Below are 16,446 nucleotides of genomic sequence, written 5' to 3' on the forward strand. Positions count from 1 at the left end.
GTCCAGCCACTCAGCCACTCAGGAGCCCGCGGAGGCGGCTCCTTTCCCGGCAGCGGCGGCGGTCGTGCGGGGAACTTCGCCCACTCTCGGCACTTCGGCGGCTCTGGGGGCGAAGCGATCCGTCCCGGTGTCCCGCAAAGCAGCGGAGAGCACTGTCAGACCAAGCCGGGGGGCTGGAGGGGGGAGAGCGGCAGCCTCGCCGGCTGCTTGGGCACCCGCTGCCTTCGGCCAGGCTAGGGAGACCGAACTGGCAAACCATCCAGAACCGGGGTGGGCTGAGTGGGGGTTCGGTACGCACAGGTAGAAGCTCCAAGTTGATTCAGACGAGCTCCCGCTCCGAGCAGTAATGTCACTGGTCCTGATGTCCGCAGCACGGCCAAAAGCAGGAGGGAATGCTTTAGAGCAGATGGGCCACGGGTCGGGACTCCTACACCTATGTCATAGCTACCAAGTTGGCTTAAATAACTTGTGATTATTTGGTAAACGACATTAATCAGAGAGCAAGCTGAATTCCTCTTAGAAATACAGGGAGCAGTTAAATAGTTAATGAATTCAGTGGCCTGGATACAGCTTTGGAAAGGGTTTTACCACTGCTGTTGTGCTGAGAGTGTATAACAATATATACCTTTCATATGACCCTTGGGTCACTCTTTTTGTAGCGAATATAACCACGTCATGGAGTTAGGACACCTACTAGCAACAATAGGGGATGTAAGTATTCCTTTACAGATGCTTACTCATCTCCTGTGGTGTGCAGATGAAGTGCTGCTATAGTCAGTCCCTCTCAGGCTGGTGCACTATGCCTGCTTTTTGTGTTCACAACCAGTAAGCTGTGTTAGTGCACCTTGCAATTTGAACAAGACTCGTGTAAAAATCTCATTTTTACATTTGCCCCAAAAAGTAGAAGAAATAGCACAAGTCTAAAAATTCAATATATCTGTAATAATGAAAAAATTTCTATGCACCATCATGTTGCAGGTAGGTGTCTACTCAAAGATATTGCTTACTGTTATTGTATGAAGTTAATAAATATATCCATTTGAAGGAAGAACCTGTAATCCAAATAGATTTATTATATGCATGTTATCTGCACTAAATATAGTGGGAGCACCTGCCTTATGATAAAGGTTTAGTTAAAACACATCCATAGAGCCACTGAACATATTAGAACGTCTTAGAAGAACACGTGCTGCATCACTCAATGAAGTAAGTATATTGAAGGAGCTCTTGGCTTGGATTCCATAGAGGAAGAATGTTTGTCGACAAATCATTTGTAATGGAGAACCAGCACCAAATTTTAAGTATATTCCCATATATTATTTTTGCAGTACTGTTACATTCTGTGGTATAAAAGTGAACCCAGATGAAACCAGGGGAAAGGACTCTGTTGAAGACCCTGGAGAAATGGAAGTGGGCTGTCACAAATTAAAAAGCCTTTGACCATAGCTACTGCCAGCTTTGTGCAAATGATGTATTTAAAAGAAACATCAAGCAGACCACGTTAGCACAAAATGAGTAATATACAATGTCAGTTTGTGAAAAATGGTCCTGAGGCTATAAAGGTGTCTTTTCTATAGGCTTCATTTAATCGAGAGCCAAATAAGAGCAAACGTGAATCTTAGGTGCTGGCATAGATTCTATCATAGGGCAGAAATAGTATGTGAAGCAAAGCAGCTTGCTTGGAGGCTGGGGTGGGAAAAAAATAAAAGGCAAGGACACTTTCTGGCCAGGACAGATAAAAGAGCATTGACTATATATTTTGTTTGTGTTCCTAACTTAATTTCTTTTCTCCTTTCCTTATCTTCACTTCACTAAGCTCAGGCAGACCAGTGCTTCATTTCTGATGAGTAAGGCAGCCATCCAAAAGTCTACTTAATGAAAATGCTGTATATCACTGCTCTATTCCTACCAAGGTTTATGGCATTAGGAACTTTCTGAAACAAGGTATTATTAATACTTTTGCAATATTGTTACTTTCATTTGATTAGAGAACCTGAACTACCCGGAAACCCTGGCTGATCTGTTAGTTGCCCTGTCTGGCTTTTTGTATTAGCAAAGTTCTGAAGAAAATATTTTCAATTTAATATTGCATCTTTCTAATCCTGTATTTTATTTGGGGTAGTAGCATCTCCATGTGGTATACATAGAGGAATGTGGGCCCCACGTGTAATGCTTTGGTTTCCACTTGTAAATACAAACTTTTGGCCAAGTAGAGAAAAATCAAAACGCTTTTCCATTTTCAATATTCCTGTTAGTCTATGTTCATTTACCTTATAAAACTTACACATCTAGCCTATAAGGACTTCATGGCTGGAGCAAAGAAGGGTCACAAGGATGATGAGAGGGCTGGAGCATCTCCCCTATGAAGAACACTAAGAACTGTGGTTATTCACCCTGGAGAAGAGAAGGCTCCAGGGAGACCTTAGAGAGGCCTTCCAGTATCTGAAAGGGCATAGAGGAAAGATGGAGAGGGACTTCTCACAAGGGCATTTAGTGATAGGACAAGGGATAATGGTTTCAAGCTTGAAGAGGGTAGGTTTAGATTAGATATTAGGAAGAAATTTTTTAGTGTGAGTGTTGGGACACTTGAACAGGTTGCCCAGGGAAGTTACGAGTGCCCCCTCCCTAGAAGTGTTCAAGGCCAGGTTGGATGAGGCTTGGAGCAACATGGTCTAGTGAGAGGTGTCCCTGCCCATGCAGGGGGGTTGGAACTACATGATCTTTAAGGTCCCTTCCAACCCAAACCATTCTATGATTGTGTGAGAGTTCTATATGTATTTACACTCATTATTGCAATATTGTAATACATGCAAATGAGATAGGTATAATTTCCTGGAAATTTGAAATAGCTGAAATAGTATAATTCAAGAACAATCTACAGTGGTACTTCACTGGAGAGTAAGAGTATAGAGAACTTCTTATGACACACATAATATTAAATATTATTGGTCATCTCTTTTTATGTTAGACATTCTCATTATTCATATTTTTGCATTAGACTTTTTGTCAGTTGTAATATTTAGAAAAATATTTACCACCATGTTTTTCTCTAAAATTTTTTCACGTTCTTTTTAAAGTGATAGAAAAATGGGAAGATAATGTGCTATTAACAATATTTTGATGAGGTTATTTCTAATGTCTCTGCATAACATTTTGTATTATTTTATATTGTAATAAACATGAAGATAGAAACTTCATAGTGCCACCTACTGCTGAAAATACACATTTTAAAAACCTTGCTCTTTTGGGTACCTTCAAATAAAAGTAAAATGGAGGAAAATATCTCTTGGAATAAAACCTTTAAAACCTCTGAAAAATACTGGAGACAAGTTCGGACTTGCCAAGTGAACTGCAGTCACACTGATTTTCTGAACTTTGACCCAGTGGCTGTTTTGACTGAGACTGCAATGAGAAGTGACTCTGAGGACCTGGAATTTTATCCAGAAATTACATTTTTCAATAAGAACTTTAATTTTAAAGTTAGTCCCTGTAGTGTCACTAGAAAAACATTGATTAAAGGACAGTGAAAGAAAATTTACTTTTCATTCAGTGATAAAGAGACATCCTCTATTTTGCAGAGAGCTCTGCACAAGATGTAAACAAAGGACTCTGGAATGAGCATCACATGCAGTACAAATTCTTTTATTTTCTTACATTGCATAGTCTTGGTTTTTGGAATAAAATGGTGTGCCCTCAGCCACAATGGTTGCCAAACCCCTAAAAGTTAGATGAGATCAACGTACAGAATGGAGTAGCTTGTTCTTTCTTCACTTCATGGGGAAGACCCTGTCCCTAGTACTTGTGAAATAGTAAACATGTGCCCACAACTTCTTCCCATATCCCAGACATGACTGCTTATGATTTCATTCCCAGAAACCATGGAAAGAGAAGTGGTAGGATTTGTCCATGAGCATGAATAAGTTGAATACAGATGCTTATTCTTCGTGAGAAAAGTTCAACTTTAAATTTGGCTCTGAGGAACCAGGAGTGGTTCATCTTCTGCTGGAACTTGTCTCATCCTGTAAACTGACACTGAAGTGCTTTGAATGCAAGACTGTCAGAGTTTCTGTCTTGTTATGGCTTGATGACTTAAACTGAAAAAATCAGTTTCTTTTCAGGTGGAAAAGCACCCGAGAACAATGCATTTAAAACAGATGAAAGAGCTTGTAGGGATGATTTAGGCACTTTGTGACAGTATTTTAGAAGCCTTTGGAGACACTCTTCATGACCTGCCTTTGCACTGACAGAGTAGGGATGCTGTCATGACAGTATCCCTCTGCAGTGCTTTATTTTGCAACACTTGCCTGATCTACTCATCAAATAACAATTTTTAGAGGAGCTTTTGTAATGCACAGATGCTTTTGTACAGGCAATTCTGTGACCATCTTTTACCAACATTACTTATTAAGAATTCACCTCCTATAAGTTAGCTTGATAAAAAAAATATATAAAGGACATTTCTCAGTTGTTGAGCATTTTGAGCTTGTCATGTCTTTCACACAGTGATTATTCATGCTGACTTTTTGATCATTTAACCTTTTTTTTTTTTTTTTTTAATTAATTGGCTTGTGGTTGAGTTACAGTTAATTTTTCTTCATAGTAGCTTGTACAGTGATGTTTTTTGGATTTGTGATGAAAACTATTGATAAGACAGGGATGTTTCAGCTATTGCTGAACAGTGCCCACCTAGCATCAAGGCTGCCTCTGCTCCCCAGGCTCTCCCACCAGGGTGAGAGTGCACGAGGAGCTGGCAAGGGACACAGCTGGAACAGCTGACTTCAACTGACCAAAGGGATTTTCCATGCCAGAAAACAATGTACTCGTCAATAAAAAGTGCAGGAAAGGAGGAAGGGGGAAAGTTCAGAGTTAAGGCATTTGTCTTCCCAATTCAGCATTGTTTGACGGAGCTCTGCTTTCCTGGAGAAGGCTGAACAGCTGCCTGCAAAGGGGAAGCAGTGCATGAATTCCTTATTTTGCTTTGCTTGTTGCTTTGACTACTAAAGTGTCTTTATCTCAACCCACATATTTTCTTGCTTTTAACTTTCTGATTATCTCCCCAGCCCACTGAGGGAAAGTGAGCATGTGTCTGCATGGGGCTGAGGTGCCCTTGGGGGTTAAAGCACAACGTGGGGTCTGAAGGGTTTGAGGTAACAACAGATTTGACTGAAGTTTGCTATGCAGAATGTATAGCTGTTATAACTTTCTAGCTATTAATTGGTAGGTTTCTGTGCTTGCCATGGGGCTTGCTTGTCTTAACATACATTGGAGTCCAGTGCTTGTTAATGTCTTCTTTTTGCTCTCGCTGTTTGCTGTAGGGCGTATCATCTCACCCTGCTGTGCCTGGAAGTACTTTGATAACAGCAGTGACCAAGTGCCTGGGCTGGCTGATGGCCAGGACATCTGTGTTGCTCTGCTGGACAGGCTGAATCTCCAGTATCAACTTCAGTCCAAGGGACTGTGACCTGTGGATAAGTCCATGCAGAAGCAGGACACCCTGAAGTGTCTGTAGCTGTAGATAAATCCACACCAGAACAGATACACTTCAAAGCATCTGTCGCCATGGATAAATCCAACTGCAGGAGAAGCAAGGGCAGGAATACACTGCATGTCCAAAGGGAGTGGAGGCAGAGATTGTAATGGATATAACTTTAAATTGTTGTTTCATGTTTCAAACTGCATGTTCTAGGAAATGCTACAGCAGGAACCACCACCAGTGGAGGACAAGCTTTAAAAGAAGCAGTGCAAGTGCATCAGTGACCCAGTCTGAGCTGGCTTTCATGCCAGTAACTCCACAGAACATGTCACGTCTCCAGCCCTCAATGGCCACCATAACAGATAGAACCCAAATCAGGGACTAATGAACTCAACAAATATTTCATGGACATTTAATGGACATTTTACAATGCTGGTCCATAGACTAAGGGAATTATATCTATGTATTTATCAAAGGATGGGAAAGGGGAAAATTATGGCTAATTATGATCTCCTGGATAGTGTGAGACCTTAGTATGATGTAAATGGTATGGAATAAAGTGTGGTGATTGTACTGGTTTTGTCTGGGATAGAGTTAATTTTTGTCATAGTATCTTGTCTGGTGCTGTGTTTTGGATTTGTGATGAAACCATTGTTGATCAAACACTGATGATTATGCTCCCTGGTGTGATACTGGGGGCAACCACACTGTAAGGAAGGAGCAAGGATGAGCACACTCACCATTGGCTAGGTTATTTTGCTTATAGGTGCACAAGTTACAAGTTAATGAATTGCAAGCTCTGAATTAAGAGACCTTGAGAGTTAGAAACCTCATGACTTAAGTGATAAATTAGTGAATTCATGTGCTAGACTAGCCTGTACAAAGGGGATTGAGCCCTTTTTGTTTTCTTTCCTAGTGAGTTAATAAAATAAAGTTTAATCTACAGAATACATTGTCCAGTAAATTTTAGAGATCCAAATGCACCATGGCACAGAGTACTTTGTTGCCCTTCTTTGTATTACTTGTCCAAATACTTTAAAATGTTTTCTTTCCAAAAGAGTAAAAAGGCAGTGCCTAAAAATTCTCTTCTGAAAGGAGCAGCGCAAACCCTTCACAATACTCAAGTTCTGTGTTGGTTTTCTACCCCAAGTTCCCATTGTCCTGTAAGGTCCTTACCAAAAACCCCTGGTGCTTGCCCCTCTTCCTGGGGCAGTTGTAATCCATCTGGTCTTTCCCTCTTGCTTCACTCACTAAAGACTCTCCTTTTAAGTGTTAATGTGTGTCAGCAATGCACAATGCATCTCATAAAACTAGAAAGGTTGAAAATGTGCTTCTTCCATCTCAAAGAAAGGCACAAGCTCAAATGATAGTCAGCAGGAAAATGAATAAGCTATTTGGTGATACCATGTACAACAAAATAGCATCATAAAAATGAAATTATTTAAAGTAATATTCAAATCATGCAGTCATCATTGATTTAGTTCCCAATTATAAAGAGGTAATTGTATTAATGAACTGCCTCATTCAATTTGGTGGAAAAACAATTGAAAGTTTTAATGTCCTGGCATCTGCAGATAATAAATGATGTAATCTGTGCTCCTGACTAGAGAATCCTAATTCTTGTTTTACAATACTACAATATCCATATGTCTGATAGATCTTTCTGGAGCCAAGACATTTCTGGAATAGTTCTAGAATAGAATATGTGATCTAGAATTAAATATTGAAAGAAGTTAAAATAGAAGAGGGAACTTATTCCAAAAATAGCAGCCATGTATGTATGAGAATTGAAAAGCAAAATTAAATTCCTGGAATAGAAATGTTTGCAACTTCATTGCACAGAATATACTGGGAATAGTTATAAATGACTTAGTTGTGTGACTTTGCCTGCTGAAGCCAGACTAACTATAAATAAATACGTTACAAAGAGTCTGAAGTGCATCATGTGCTTTGGAGTCTGAACACTCTGACTGGTGTGCTCCACCATCATCTAAGTATTGGAATACATTCATGCCATAGGATGGCTGACCCAGCTCTGCTTGCCTGCTAATTTTCCCTTTCAATTTGCAAGTGTTCCCAGGACCCCAGAGAGCCTAGACATTTCCCAAATTCATATTGTAATTGTTCATGGATTTTTTGCTTCCCCTTCCACCCCCCAAAAAATCCAGAAAAAGTGTGAAAGCAAGAATAATACTGAGGTCTGTTTGACTTTAATTTTCTGATGTGAGAGATAGCATAAACCTTATGTAGAACAGGTCCTATCAAAGAATTTTAGTATGCTAGTATAATCTATAGAAATAGAATTATTAACTCAAATAGTATTTAACCTATGATACATTCATGATCTCTTCTAGGAAAGACCTTATACTATAATTCACCATTCTGCACATCCTCTGCCATAACAAAAGCATTTGCTAAATAGGGGAAGCCCCAAGTCATTTCCTTTTCTGATACTCAAAGGGAAAGGGAGAAGCTGGTTGTTTTATTGCCACTTTTTTTTTCTTGTCTTTTTTTCATGAGATTTTCCTTCTGATTGTCACATGATGTGGAAATACAATATGTTGTTTACTCCTTCAGCCTCCTGTCATGCCCCATATCTTCTTCTAACCCAGCAAGCTGTCCATCCTTACTATGTTTAAAATGTAAGCAACCTGCTGACTTTATTCACGCTGTTCTGCAAGAGCTGCTCGTGGAGCAGCCACATGCACAGGATGCTCAGCTTCTCATTCACAGGGCTGCTGTGCAGGCAGCCTGTTACTTATCAGCCACTGCCAGAGCTGAGCCTGTCTTGGAGTATCTGGGGGGGTGCTAAGTTCCAAATGTGCTCAGGGCTGTGAAGATGGGCGTGGGCAGGAGGGCACACACCAGTGCTTGTGCAGCTAGCTAGGCAGTAGAGGTGACACCCTGAGCAAGGTGCACCAACTTCCAGTGTCAACATGTCCTCTGTGCCTCAGTATGAAGGCAACAGTTAGAAATGCAGAAACCTTGGAGTCATGTTTCTGTTGGTATTTTGGTTTTGTTTTTTTTTTTTTTTCACTTAAATTTGCATCTCTTTCTCCACTCCTAAATATGTCATTACATGCATGGTGCTCTCACCATTAGCCTCACGCCTAATCTCATCTCTGTCAATTTGCTATAGGGAGAGGGCAGCATGTAGACCCAGGGATGAACAGAGACAGTATTTGAGTAAAAAACGGTATCAAGCAATGGGTGTGATCCTCAGCATTATGCTGGCTTGTCAGTCTATTTTTTATTTATATACGTGGTAGAATGAGGGACATTCCTCTCTGGAAGTGAGGTTCTGAGGAAACGAAAACTGAGTTTGGTTCTCAGAATATAAACACAGCCCTTATTTTTATGCACTCTTTTGGGATCTACTATTAGAGTAGTTTGGCAGCAGCTCAGCAGCAGCAGCGAACAAAGCAGTGTTGGGATTTCTGGCAGCCCACGACCAGCTGACAATTATTTTTTTTAATGCTGCATTTCTAAGTACTCTGTTTCAGAAGAAGTCATCCATTATAGGTTCCCCTTAATCACCATTAAAGTTTTGGACAAGTTAAACATATACATGTATTTCCAAATAAATCTAGCCTCCAGCCACTGATTGTAATTCTAGCTTTTTTTGAGAACTCCTTCTCATTTGTTTATTTCTCTTTTTGATAGTGGTGTTAGTGAAACTGTGTAATTTAGGCCAAAATCATAAAGAAAATTACCTACCCTCATGCTGTTATAGCTCTTTATGTGGAGTCCAAAATGGCATTGCTCTTCTGCCTTGCCATGTCCTGTGCAAACTTCCATCTGGTTGCTAGGGTAGGTGAAGAAGAGTTTCATTCTCTGTTCCAATTCATGCTATTCAAGCTGTTTTCCCGTGAAAAAATATTTGGATTACTTGTACACTATTTATCAATTTATCTTATTCTAGATCAAAACAATTACTTTTTGAGTGCACAGTTTCTTTACACCCCACCTGTAATCTCTTTTCATTGGTATTTGCAGCATTTTGTGATGTACAATTGTAATTGTTGGCACATTTACTTTATTTTCCTGATGAAAATATTGAAAAAAAAATATCATTGCTCATACTCATAACTGTCATACCTCAAACATCTTTTCACAGTGCAAAGTATCATATGTCTTTGCAACACTATCTTGAAGTTCACAGCAGGTGCTGGGGTTTCAAGTGTAGTGTAAGCCTGTTGGAGAGGGGAAAGCCTATGTCAGAGGCAAAACAGCAGGTTGGTAGCTGGCAGAAGGAGGCAGCTGGGCTGTAAGCAGCCCAGGAGCTTCCCAGGGAAATCACTTGCTGCTGGCAGGGTGTCATTAGTGGCAGCAGGAAGACATAAGGAGGCAGGAGTCACAACAAAACTGCGTATGTGGCTGGCACAGGACTGTGGGCAAATAGGCCCAACAAGGCCCACCCCATATGATCATAACCCTAATTTGAGATTCAGATGAAGGGCTGATAATGTTGCCACTGTTAAGAGTTAATTGTGCTTAAGGCAGTTGCCCTATTTGTTCCAAGAAAGCCATAAAGGAGTCACATTACTTCTGGAGACCCTGCATGTTAAACTAGGACAGCCTGGTAACTAGAGCCTGCAAAGCCTCCTGACTCCAACACCTTCAGTGCTTGGCACTGAGCTGGGGGATCCCTGCTGGGAGGGGATGTCCTTGCTTGCTTTACAAGAAACTTAACTTTCCTAGCAAAGGCAGCTTTAAATAACTTTTCAAGTAAGATTTTTATTGAATATGATTGACACCTTAAAAAAATTTATCACATTCTATCTCCTACCTTATCTTCAGCTGCTCCTTTTACAAATCTGTTCTATTAGATCCCTTAAGCCTGCATGACATGATTTTTTTTTTCGTAAGACCACAGTGTTTGTTGCTTGTGGTCCTAGAACCATCTAGATCACTGTACATAGTAATCACTGTATACAGTAATCACTGTAAAATGTTTCTAGCATTACTCACTAGCAGCAGAAATTGTGCTAAAAAGAGACTGATGCTCCTTTTTCTTCTGAAAATAGGAGGGATATTTGGTAAATAAATGCTCCTTGGTTTCCCAGATCTATTGTGATGGTAATGTATTTTAGAATTACAATAAGTGTATCACATGCATTCCAGAAACCCCAGCAGAATGCATCTAACATCCCTTGACCCCTGCAGTGAACATAAATGATTTCCTGTACTTTTAGTTTCTTAATCAAACCATTTTCAATGCAGCTATCTGTTTGCCAGGTCACAAAGGTTGTTTTCATTACCATGTATCATGTTTCATTATCCTGCAGAATATTTGCAAGTGTACCAAGCGAGCTGAAGGTATGTTCCTTGATGAAAGCAAGTCCACTGAACACATATGTTTTGCTTAGATGAGCTGACAATACCAGGCAGAAAAAGCAGGCCTGGAGTAGCCCATGTGCTATAATTTATGACGTTTTGGAGTTCTGCAAGTCTTTTTAAGTTATTATGCAAACTTAACAAGAATTAGAACTTTCCAGAATATGAGTTTTTTGTACTTCAGTTCAAGCCCGCATTTTTTTCCCGTGAATACAGACAGTAAGTTGGCTGTACTAGTTGGCTAGCTATTCAACCAAATAAATTCCTGGGTCTCTGCCTGAGTTCCTTGGAAAAACTCGAGCTGTTTTTAAGGAGATTCTGTGAGAAAAAGCAGCACAGCGAATTTCACTACCTTTGGCTGGCTTAGAAGAGAAAGGCAGTTACCCTCAGGCCTGAACTTGATTACATAAAGAGTAAGAAATACAAAATAAATCATATGCTTTAATTTTCAATTATGTTATTTGATGTAATAAGAACTTCCATACCAGATCAAATCTAAATTAGTTGTCTGCCAATAGTAATTCCCAGATGTCTCTGAGGAAATTGCCCTGTTCTTCAACCTTCTTTCCCTCCCCCACAAGTATAATGGATAATTATATAACAACCTGACTACAGGGGAAGTTATTTTCTAACCCCAGGCTGGTTCAGGCTGATTTATGGCCTAAACTGTGAACATTTATATCCATTATGAATTTTTATCAGGTCCAATCTTATTCCTCACATAAATGTATGAATATGTATGTTTAACCTTCTACTGAATCCTGCTGACAACTTGGCCTCAATACCATTTGCCAGCATGTTTTGCAGGCATATTACTTTTGCCAATTTTCAATAAATTGCCTTTTACTTTCATTGTAACAATCACTGTTTACTTGGGGAATGTACCAGTGGTAGCAATAGCCCCTGGTAGCATTTTCCCCCAGTCACTCCCTGCCCTCTGAAGCCTGCAGCCCCAGCTGGACCCTGGGTGCCTGTGCTGGACCAGAAGGCAGCAGTGTCTGGCCCACTGACATTTCCTGCTCCATCCCCTCATAGATCAGACCTCACCTCTTCCATGATGGGTTGATGAAAGGCAGAGGGTTGATGCTTGCAGTAAATGTAAAGGTTAAAATGTCTCTAGGATTACAATAATTCTACTGCACCACAATTTCCTGAATTTGAAAGTGTCATCAGAGGAAAGTTTATTTTGAGTGGAAGAAGTTGGCTTGGTCTATGTGTAAGAAATTAATTTTGATTTGTTTTGGGTTGGTCAGGTCACAGAGTTGGTTTTGTGAAAGACTGGGGAAGGAGGGCTTAATCTTGGGATGGGGTATTAGAGCTAAATTTTAGTGTGGAAGAAGGGTCAATTACCTTTGATTATGGGGAAATGGGTTATACCTGTTAAAAGAAGGTTGGTTTAGGAATGATATTGAATAGAAAAGTAAGAAATATTTGATCTAAAGAAGGAATTTCACTGCACGTCTATGTGAGCTGACTACCGACATAAAAAACGTTGAGTTTTGGCTAGAAGTAAAAGAAGATGGACCAGACTGTTGGGAAGACTATATGGAAGAATCAAGAAAAGCTACTTTCTTTTCTCCTTCCAAATCTGGACATTACTGATGGTGTTTGCATTCACAGAAAGATGAAAGGCAGGCAGTTCCCAGGATTACCAAAGGGAAGAGGCAGCCTTGCAATTGAATAGGCACCTGATGAAAAGAAGGCCATGAGACTGACTTAAATAGACTATAGGTGAAAAATCTTAAGTTTGTGAATCCTCATAACACAGTATCCATGAAGAAATCATGTCAGGCTCAAAAAGTTAATTTACAGGGAATGGGGATATATGCAAAACCAGCAGAGATATTCAGAGTGGTTACAAGAGGCAGCAGAAGCCAAGAGAATAACTGCACACAGAGAGCTTTGGGGATCAGGGTCAGTACAGGGCACCTGTGGACTTAGCCATGGAGTTTCAATTTTGGTGTAAATTGTTTAGTTGGGAATTCTGAGACGATTTCTTGTTGGTTCACTTAATTATATAATGAACAGCTGTGAAGTTTTTATTTGTATTAAAATTTCCCTGGAACACAAGGTAATTTAGATCTGAGCTTTTGGCTTCAGTCCCTCCCCAGCTTGTATTCAATATAAATTACTGCTCTAGAAACATGACATGTTCAATTTATCCTCCATTTTAGGTGGCTGGAAATTACATGCATAATTCTGTGCATATCACACTTTCTGTGATCTACTGTGAAAAAGGGAACAAATGACTGAAACTACTAGGTAGGACATTTTATTTTAGTCATGAACCCACACCCAGCCTTTGCTTAAATAGTAAAGCTGACACTTGAATTATTTGGTCTGAATCACTACAAAAATCAATCTTATGCAAACTCAGAAAGAGAGAGGAAAAAAAAGTCTTCAAATAAACACAGTGACTTGTGCTTAGGAACATAAGGCAGTAACAAGCAAAAATTGCTTCAGTTTTAATGACAGAAGTGGACCACCACAAAAATTCTGACAACATTTCACTGGAGCTGCTGTGACTGAGGAGTAGGGAACAGTGATATTTTCACCTGTGGATGATGACTATAGGAAAAAAAGCCTCAGGGCCCAGCATTCCCAGTTCCACATTCTATGAAAAACGCTGGTCAAGTTGTGTCTGGCATATTCCACCCACAATGCTGTGAAGTTCTCCACTGCCCAGTAAAATGGAGAAAAATTCCCAGTCTGGAGAGAAAAACAACAAATAGTTATATGACACCTGTCTGAAAGATAGATCTAGATTTTCATTAGCTAATTCCAAACATGTATGTTAAATTAAGAGCTGTATCCAGAAATTATGAATGCTGATGTTGAGTTCTGACCTTCTGGGTCAGTCCGCTTTGTCTGTTATTGTGATAAGTTTGGCTGCAGGGAGGCAATTCCAGCTAAACTGACTTCAGGGACTGCCTGTAATTTTGTTAGTGTTACACATCCCACAGGGATAGTCTTTTCCAGGATTATTTTATAATCAAAAGCATTACTGTTTTTCTTAGGGCTTACTTTACTGCATAGGCAGCCTTTCTAAATAAGGCTATGTTTTCATAACCAAATACTAGGAGTTCAGCTCAGAAAGGCAGCCCAGGCAACTTACTAGTTACATCTACTAATTCTAATATTCAGCTCAACCCAAGAAAAGAGACTGGGGGGTATTTGCTTAGAAAGTTTGTTACTGCAGTTCTCTTTAGCTACTTGTACTCAGAGAGACTCTGGAAGAGCTCTCTCCGAAGTTACTCTCAGAAAGGTCTCTTTAAGCAATTTTTCTTCCTCAAACAGAGATTTACTTTCTAATTTGATGCCTCTCAATGAATTTTATTTTCTTAGAAATGTCATGCCAAGCAGTTGTCTGCTATGGTTTTGGGGTTTTTTTGGTTTTGGTTTTTGGTTTTGTTTCTTTTCTTTTCTTTTTTCTTTTTTTTTTTTTTTTTTTTTTTTTTTTTTAATAGAAAAGCACCTGTTCAATTTTAGATACAGTTCAGCCTGTTCCACTTCAGTGGTCTGCACTGCCCCTCTGAGAGCCCTGAGCTTTTCACATATTTCAGGCTGCCAGCTCTGTTATGCACTTTTCCCCAGCAGCCAATTTTGCTCTGAAGCTCTTATGACTGAGCCAACTCCCATTCCTTCATAAAGGGATACCCTGTTATTATTGCAATTGAGGAGTTCCATAAGAGGCTTTTAATGTCTCCAGAGTGTTGTTACATACGATAAAATCTTGAATTAAACTTTACCTAACACTTGTTCATGCAATATTCATTTATTGGCAAATTGCATTTGTTTCTGCTGTTGACAAATACTTTTAGGTTCATTTCTAATACATGATCAGATAAATATATGACTGAATAAAATGTTACATGCTCTGTTTAGTTTGCAGGACCAGCTTGAGGCCTGCATTCACTACAATGTACACTGCCATCTTGTGTTCTGAAGCTCTAGATAATATAAAAATGAATGCTAAACATATTGCTTTCAACAAAATAAGAGCTGGATATATGAGTAAAATGTGCAAGGTCATCAAAAGATGTTTATTGCCATTTTCTTTTATTTCTTCTAAAGCATAAAATATTAGTTAAAATAACAAGTCTAATTGGTAACTCTGAATTTATTTGCCCTAAGGATCCATTCTGTTTAATTAGTGAGTTGTGGGTAACCCATTAAAAAAACCCAAAGAAAATTATTTTACAGCCAAGCCATTCTCTTTTTCCAGTAATATGGTCCAATATGGACTCCAAGGAATAGCTCAGTTGCAAGACAGCCTCTGAGCTGGTGTAGCCAGAGGAGTTGCATGCCAAATACTTCTCTTCTGCAAAAAGGTTGTATGATATAAAAACGGAAAGACTTGTATTCTTAGCTGCAATCTCTGTCCCTTTGGAACAACTGTAGCCTGAACATAACTAGATCAGCCCTGGGGCTGCACCTGAATGCATCAAAGTACTGGGCACTTCCATAAAAGTGAACCTAAAGTAACATTTACTTACAAAATGAACACCTCTGCACCACAGCATTTATTCAGAACTGGATTCAAACTACAAAACCAGTGGTGCATCTTGGTGGATGAAATAAGTCCTGCATGGTTTTCCTCTGAGAATTGAGCTAATCAAATAAGTGTTTTTGTACAAGCATACTTTCAATTGTTTTCACTGTATAACAATACTTAGCTCTTCCTTTTTGTTATGTTTTTATTAATTCTAGATTCTTTCTATAGTTGTTTACTATTGCAAACATGTAGAAGCACTCTTAAACACAGCTTTGAGCAATGGTTCTATAAAACCCAAAGGATTTACTCCACGCAGCTGCTGTTGCCTGAAACAAGCACAATCATGAAAAGGAAAAGGGTGCCAAAAATCAAATACTAAGCTTAGAGACACCTAGGGCAGGCTGGGAAATGGTAAAATCCTATCAAGGTAACAGATGCCAAGGCAGAAGGGCAGAGTGGCAGAGAACATTACCTTGGGAGAGAAGCATACTTAGCCTTTCTTGTTTAGAAGTTCCCCTCAGGTTACTTGCTTTCTGTGCCAGAAACCTTTCATTCCACCGTTTGACATTTCTTAGGCCATTTGCACATACTTTTGAATGTGAAGTTACAGTATCATTGGCCATGTCTTAAAAGTAAACACTCACAGCACCCATTGTTGACTGGTGCAGTCAGTCTCCCAGAGTTACTTTTTATGGCTAACATGCTGAGGTATAAGAGTTTAAACAACCTGCCTCTCTTGTGAAATTAGCAGTTGTAATGATTGGAACAAGGTTTTGCTCCTGTAATGATACTTTTATAATACTGCTTTTAAAACTTGTCTTCAAAAGGCAACACGTGTATTGTGGTCTGGTTGCATAACCTCCTGTTTCAGTAAGAGGAGAACAATAAAACTGTTTGCACAACAGATTGCAGTCAGTGTTTAAGTAATGCAAAAACCTTATTGAAAAGGACTCTGTCATTTCAAAATCTGGAATGCTTTGCTAAGCTTGTTAGTGCTATTTTATTTACTTTATCTGCTTGTAAGATTCCTTCCAGTTTTCTTAGTTTTCTAGCATAGTCATACTTTCTTAATTTATACTCTTTACTCTGTTACCATCTTGGAGAGTTTCAGAAAGGAAAGGAAAATCAGCTACATATGAGG

At 39.5% G+C, this 16,446-nt stretch overlaps 1 long non-coding RNA gene across 1 annotated transcript; it reads left to right on the forward strand.

Moving 5' to 3' along the window:
* The first annotated feature begins 29 nt into the window (after positions 1 to 29).
* On the forward strand, positions 30 to 6,421 carry LOC115598603. The gene is made up of 3 exons (XR_003987767.1): positions 30 to 300; positions 5,061 to 5,147; positions 5,316 to 6,421. It is a non-coding gene; the product is annotated as an uncharacterized LOC115598603 (long non-coding RNA).
* Positions 6,422 to 16,446: the final 10,025 nt, after the last annotated feature.

Source organism: Calypte anna, chromosome 7 (genome assembly GCF_003957555.1).
Source record: "Calypte anna isolate BGI_N300 chromosome 7, bCalAnn1_v1.p, whole genome shotgun sequence".
In the NCBI taxonomy this organism is placed as follows: Eukaryota; Metazoa; Chordata; class Aves; order Apodiformes; family Trochilidae; genus Calypte; species Calypte anna.